This window comes from Petaurus breviceps, unplaced genomic scaffold (genome assembly GCF_028583685.1).
Source record: "Petaurus breviceps papuanus isolate PSGF00001 unplaced genomic scaffold, PetGlider_PUasm1.0 178, whole genome shotgun sequence".
NCBI classification, from domain to species: Eukaryota; Metazoa; Chordata; class Mammalia; order Diprotodontia; family Petauridae; genus Petaurus; species Petaurus breviceps.
In genome coordinates, this window is record NW_027185777.1 from 32,889,189 (window position 1) to 32,896,990 (window position 7,802).

Consider the following 7,802-nt stretch of genomic DNA (forward strand, 5'->3'; position numbering starts at 1 on the left):
GTGGGGCAGAGCCAAGATGGCAGAGGAGAAGCATGATGTTCCCGTAGCTCCGGGTTCCACCCTCCCCAATCCATGTAAAAAGAAGACTCTACACAAACTTTGGAGCTGCAGAACCCACAAAATGACACAGAGAAGCTAACCACCCACTGAGGACAGCCTAGCAGGCCGGCAGGAATCCAGCACAGCCAAGCCCAGCACTATGCTGAGGCTTCAGCCCCAGGGCAGGTCTGACCAGCCTCTGGCCAGAGGGACTCCAGATCAGCAGCAGCTGTGGCCATTTCCAGATTTATCAACACATAGACACAAAGGACAAAGTGAAAGGTCAGTGCAGTCTGGACTTTGGGACCAGTAAGTGGGAGTGCTTGGCTTTTACACCCAGGGGGTAAAGCCACTGAGATGCCAGCACAGCCAGCCAGCACCACATGGCAGCTTCAGCTCTTGGCCTGCATAGTGTAGGGGGACCAAGCACCAGTCTGAGCGGTAATGGCTCTTGCTTTAACCTGCTTGGATCTGGATTGCAGTCTAGAGTAGAGGTTCTGGGGTGTGTGTCCAGCTTGCCAGAGCATGTGGAGACCTCAGAGAGGGCACCCATCAAATATCTCTGGCAGCTGAGAAAACCCCAGCATTTGGGACGAAAGCTCCCCTGTCTGGTGGCAGAGATCTACTGTGACAAAAATCCCATAAGTCAAGTAATTGAGTGGCAAAGTGAGCAGGCAAAGGAAACAAAGCAGACAGAAGATTCCAACAATACACTCCTATTTTGGGGACAGAAAGGAGCAAAGCATGGAACAGGAGGAAAACAGTGAAGTCAGAACTCCTGCACCAAAAGCTTCAAAGGAAAATACAAGCTGATTACAGGCCATAGAGGACCTTAAGAAGCAGATGAGAGAAGTGGAGGAAAAATTTGGAAGAGAAATGAGAACAATGCAAGAAAATTATGAAATGAGAGTCAACAGCCTGACTGAGGAAAATAATGCCTTAAAAAATAGACTGACTCAAATGACAAAGGAGGCCCAAAAAGCCAATGAGGAGAAAAATGCCTTACGAAGCCAAATTTACCTGATGGAAAAAAGAATCTCAAAAACTCAATGAGGACAATCATTGCTGCAGAATTAGACTGGAGCAAATGGAAGCTAATGACTTTATGAGAAATCAAGATGCTGTTAAACAGATCCAAACAAATGAAAGAATAGAAGTCAATGTGAAATATCTCATGGGAAAAACCAGTGACCTGGAAAATAGATCCAGGAGAGATAATTTAAAAATTATTGGACTGCCTGAAAGGCATGACCAAAGTCAGAACCTAGAAATCATCCTCCAGGAAGTTCTCAAAAAAACTACCCTGATGTTTTAGTACCAGAGGGCAAAATAGAGGTTGAAAGAATCCACTGATCACCTCCTGAAAAAGATCCCAAAAAGAAAATTCCTAGGAATATTATAGCCAGGTTCCAGAATTCCCAGAGAGAATATTACAAGCAGCCAGGAAGAAACAATTTGAATATTGTGGAAACATAATCAGGATAATCCAGGATCTGGCAGCTTCTATACTGAGGGATCGAAGGGCTTGGAATATGATATTCTGGAGGGCAAAGGAGCTGGTATTAAAACCAAGAATCACCTACCCAGCAAAACTGAGTATCATGTTTCAGGGGAAAATATGGTCATTCAGTGGAATAGAGGAATTTCAAGCATTCTTGATGAAAAAAACAGAGTTGAATAGAAAATTTGACATTCAGATACAAGAAGCAAGAGAAGCTTGAGAAGGTAAACAGGGAAAAGAAATCATAAGGCACTTATCAGAATTGAACTATTAACATTCCTACATGGAAAAACAATAATTGTAATTTATGAAACTTTTCTCAGTAGTTGAAGGGATTACAAATATATATATTTGTCTATATATGAGGGTATATGGGCATATGAATACATATGTGAATGTGTGTATATATGTTTACAGGTATACATATAGAGGGCACAGGACCAATTTAACAGGAAGGAATGATACTTAAAAGGTGAAATTAAGAAGGGAGAGGAATATAATGAGAGGAGATGGGGAGAGACAGATTGGGGTAAACCACCTCATATAGAAGAGGCAAGGGAAATTAGTTACAATGGAGGGGAAGAATAGGAAGGCAAAAGTGAATAGGTCAACCTTAGTCCCATTGAATTTGACTTGAGGAGGGAGTTAAATACACACTAAATAGGGTATCTCACCCTCCAGGAGAATAGGGGGGGAAGTGGATGAGAGGGGGGAGGATAGAAGGGAGGGCAGGCTGGGGGGAGGGAGGTTGGAAGCTCTCACTTTTGAAAATAGACAGGATCAAAGTGGAGAGTAGAGCGGGTGGGAGGTGGGATGGGAGGGAGGGAAGTGTAGTCAGTCTTTTACAATGTATCTACTATGTTGTTGTTTTGCATTAGCCATACATGTGCAACCTATACTGAACTGTGTATCTTCCCAGTAGGGGTGGGTGATGGGGAAGGAATGGATCTGGAATTGAAAGTTTTGAAATCAAATATGTATGTGTATATATATATATGTGTGTGTGTGTGTGAGTTTGTATATACTATTATTATTAGCATCTTACATGTAATTGGGAAATGGGATTTGCAGGCACTGAGGCATAGAGTGCCACTCTAAAAGTGGAAAGGGGTATGGGGGAAAATGTGGGAGAGAGCAGATTGGAGGAGGGGATATTCTGTGGGACTGCTATTTTGGGGCGGTGGGTGGGGGAGAAATCAGGAGAAAATTTGTAACTCAAAATCTGGCAGAAATGGATGATGTAAATCAGAAGTTAATAAAGCATTAAAAAATAAAAATTTAAAAAGAGACTAACTCAAATGGCAAAAGAGACCCAAAAAGCCAATAAGGAGAAGAAAACCTTAAAAAGCCAAATTTTCCAGTTGGAAAAAGAATTTCAAAAGCTCACTGAAGAGAATAATTCCTTCAGACTTATATTGGAGCAAATGGAAGCTAAGGACTTTATGAGAAATCAAGATACTATTAAACAGATCCAAACAAATGAAAAAATAGAAGGCAATGTGAAATATCTCATTGGAAAAACCACTGACCTGGAAAATAGATCCAAGAAAGATAATTTAAAATTATTGGAGTACCTAAAAGCCATGATCAAAAAAAAAAAAAAACCTAGACATCATCTTTCAAGAAATTCTCAAGGAAATTTGCCCTGATATTTTAGAACCAGAGGGCAAAATAGAAATTGAAATAATTCATCGATTGCCTCTTTCAAAAGATCCCCAAAAGAAATTTCCTAGGAATATTATAACCAGGTTCCAGAGTTCCCAGATCAAGGAGAAAGTATTAAAAGCAGCCAAGAAGAAACAATTTTAATATTGTGGAATTACAATCAGGATAATACAAGATCTAGCAGCTTCTACATTATGGGATTGAAGGGCTTGGAATATGATATCCTGGAGGTCAAAGGAGCTAGAATTAAAACCAAGAATCACCTACCCAGCAAAACTGAGTATAATGTTTCAGGGGGAAATATGGTCATCCAATAAAATAGAGGAGTTTTAAGAATTCTTGATGAAAAAACCAGAGTTGAATAGAAAATTTGAACTATTTCCATTCCTATATGGAAAAATGACCATTCTAACTCCTGAAACTTTTCTCAGTATGAAGATAGTTGAAGGGAATATAAATGTATGTATGTATGTATGTGTATGTGCATGTATACATATATATGTGTATATAGGAGGGAATAGGTGAGTATTAATACATATGCGAGTATGTGTATATATGTTTACAGGTATACATTTACAGAGGGCACAAAATCATTTGAAAAGGAAGGGATGATATTTTAAAAATCAAATTAATATGTAAGAGAGGAATATAATGAGAGCAGATAGAGACAGAATGGGGTAAATTATGTCATATAAAGTGGCAATGGAAATTGTTACAATGGAGGGGAAGAACAGGAAGGCAAAAGGGAATGGATCTACCTTACTTTCATTGAATTTATGTTAGGGAGGTATAGCAGCAAGCACCCCAGTCTCTCTAGGGTGGCTGCCAATACAGCCTCTTAGAGCTGCTTTTCTAAAGAAAAGCAACTCAAAATGGGTTAACAATATTGCTTTAATCAATCAGACATATCATATACTTAGTTCAGGGAAAAGTCAGCATCCTGAACTTCAGAGCATACAGACAGAAACATTTCAAACAGACAGACCTCCAACTGTCCAACCATTACATCCACACCAAATCACAGTTTACCAGAGAGGGAAGCATCAACATCTGGGTTTTCAAAGCCAGGGGGCTCTCAACAGCTGCCCAATGTCTCATCTGGTCAAGTCACACAACATTTCTCAAAGTGAGCCACAGAACAAACTCTCACATCAGGGATAATATAGTCTTCTTATGGGTCAGAAACTGTCCACTGTCCAATCACAAAGCACCAAGGTGTGGGCTTTCCTAAAAAACAAGCTTCAGGTGCACTTAACCTAGGGGGAGGGAAGATCTTAAAAATTTACATTTCTATAACAGTAGGGAATGACATACTCCCCAAATAGGGTATCTCATCCTACAGGAGAGTAGGGGGAAGGGGATGAGAGGGAGGATTATGGAGGGGAGGGCAGGTTGGGGGAGAGGGTAGTTAGAAGCACACACTTTTGAAAAGGGACAGGGTCAAAGTAGAAAACAGACTAAGTGGGAGGTGGGATAGGATGGAGGGAAATATTGTCATTCTTTCATAATATATCCACTATGAAAATGTTTTGTCTAACTACACATGTACAACCTATATTGAACTGCTTATCTTCACAGTAAGGGTTGGTGAAAAGGGAAGAAGGGAAAGAATCTGGAATTCAAAATTTTTAAATCAAATGTTTTAAAAAATATTACTATTATTCTTATTGTTGTTGTTATTATTATTATTTACATGCAACTGGGAAAAAGATATACAGGCACTGGTGTATGGAGATTCATCTTGCCCTACCTGAAAGTTGGAGGGGCAATGGGAGAGGATATAGGAGAGAGCAGATTGAGGAAGGGGCTATTCAGGGGGGTCATTCTTTTGGGGTGGTTGGTAGGGGAAAGACAGGGAGAAAATTTGTAACTCAAAATCTTGTTACTGTTGTAAACTAAAAATAAATTCAAATTTTAAAAACAAAAAAGCAAATACCAGATAAAATGAGCACTCCATATATGTAGTAGAAGAGGAAAACTGTAAATTTTTCTTTATGTACAGCTTATTTTTCCTTCTAAAGCATATATAATAATTAAAACATTTTATTTAAAATATGTATGCTTTATTGAATCATTAGGAAAAAGATGGAAGATTAAAAGAAATAAAGCTTCCAGAAGTGGTAAAGAAAAAAAGTCAACAAAGTTTTACAAAAGAGAAAACTAAGGTCATTTATATCATGTGTGTGTGTCTGTCTGTATATGTGCATAGAAACATGTACATATATATGCACACACATATACATATAAAATTAGTTTATTTACCTTTAGTTTTCAACATTCACTTCCATAAGTTTTAAATTTTCTCTGTCTCCCTTTCCCCTCCCTCCCCAAGATGGCATGCAATCTGATATATGCTCTACACATACATTCTATATTAAACACATATTCACATTAGTCTTGTTGCATAGAAGGATTATAATGAATGGAGGAAACTATAAGAAAGAAAAGCAAAACAAAACAAAAAAGAAAATAGTCTACTTTGCTCTACGTTCTGACTCCATATTTCTTACTCTGCATGTGGATGGTATTTTCAATCATGAGTTCTTTGGAACTGTTTTAGATCCTTGTGTTGCTGAGAAAGGCTAAGTCTATCAAAACTAGTCAGCACACATTGTGGCTGTGATGCTTTTAATGACTGTCGTCTCAAAACAAAGATTAATTTTTAAATACCAATATTCTCCTTCTGATACTATAAGGCTGTGATAGACAGAATGCTAAAGTCTCTAAAGAATTACAGTTTCAGGTCAAACAAAGCAATAATGGAACAAATGGGTGTGAGTATGTTGTAGCATATTGCAAATAAATAATTGCACAGAAGAATTAAAACAAAGGACAGCATCAGAGACAAGCATGACAAGAAAAGAAAGTGGATATTATATATTTATATATCATACATGAGGAGGTAACTGGTTAAGTAAAAAAGTCTGCCACTGATATCTATACAGTATCAAGAATGTATATAAGGGCACTCTAAAGTTTGGATAACTATCCCATGAAAGATCTACTATAAGATATCAACAAGAGTAGTTTATAATAAGAAGGCCTGGACTGTTTAGGATCTGTACTTCGAGAGGGAATCCCTATATCCTTTCACCATAACTTATACAAACACACTTTTAATGAATATTTGGTGAAGTGAATTCAACTAGACTTTGAATGAATGAAATTGGATTGATTAGTTCTTCTCTTAATCTCATAATTATCGCTCCTCCATGTTGGAGTTTTGCTAATGGCTTTGATTTATAGATTTTTTTTTACTCTAGTTACAAGTGTAGCACATTTTTATCAGTGTAGATACTCTTTTCAGAAATGCAGAGGAAATCCCATCATAACTTGAGAGACTAATTGTTGTAAAGTGCTATAGCCAAAAATTTCATTCCATAGTAACTTGTCTTTTGGTGATGGGCCTATACAAAATTATCTAGATAAATTCTCCAATGACAAATGTATAGTCTAACTCAGGGACTATAAATGTGAAGCTTGTTATCATTACAAACCCAGTATAATCTCCACAGAAGGAAGATATTTCAGACTTAGTTGCAATAAACCTTAGTTGATAAGGGGAGTGATTCCCTCTGCCCCTTAGCTCTTCTCCATCAATGAAGTGGTTGTTTTTTTCTTTCAGTTTCGTGGAATTTTATTTATGTGTCAATTTATACACTCTGCTCCAAAATATTTTTAAAAGTTATTTGCACACAAACAATTATACATATATACATGTAATTATATTTGTGTGTATATACACACATATATATTTATACACACACTAACATATAAATTGTATACCCTATGTATATATGTACATGTGTATACATATATATCCCAATTTATAAGCACATATGTGTAGGTATATATGCAAATGTATATTGTGTGCATATGTATATTGTGTATTCACATGTGTATGCATTTGTACGTGTATATGCATATGTATGTAAATGCATATTTGTATATATGTATGTATATGTGTATGTGTTTCTATATGTATATGTAGGCAGCTAGATGGCTCAATGGATAGACTGCTGAGTCTGGAATCAGGAAGCCTAAGTTTAAATTCACCCTAAGACACTTATTAGCAGTGTGAACCTGGGTCAAACACTTAACCTCTATTTGCTTTAATCTACTGGGGAGGGAAACCACTCCAGTACCTTTGCCAAGAAAACCCCATGGATAATAAATAGAATCCACAGACTTATGAAGAGTCAGACACAACTGAATGACTGAACAACAAAATACTTATATACAATGGACATATTCTCATATATACATATGTGTTTTATGTGTGTATATGAGCACAGATCCATATGTATACACATATATGTGTATATATGTGTATCAATTTGGTGTATGTGTACACAGACACATATATACACCCACACACATCTATACAGAGTGGTTGTGTATGTGTGTGTACATGTAATTCATGTCTATCTTTTGATTATAAATATCTATGTGTGTTCATGCCATATGGAACTATATGTATAATGGTAACATATATACATACATATATTTTGCTTATACCATAAGGCTGTGATTGATAGAATGCTTAAATGTCTAAAGAATTAAAGTTACATATTGTGTGTGTGTGCACACAGATTAT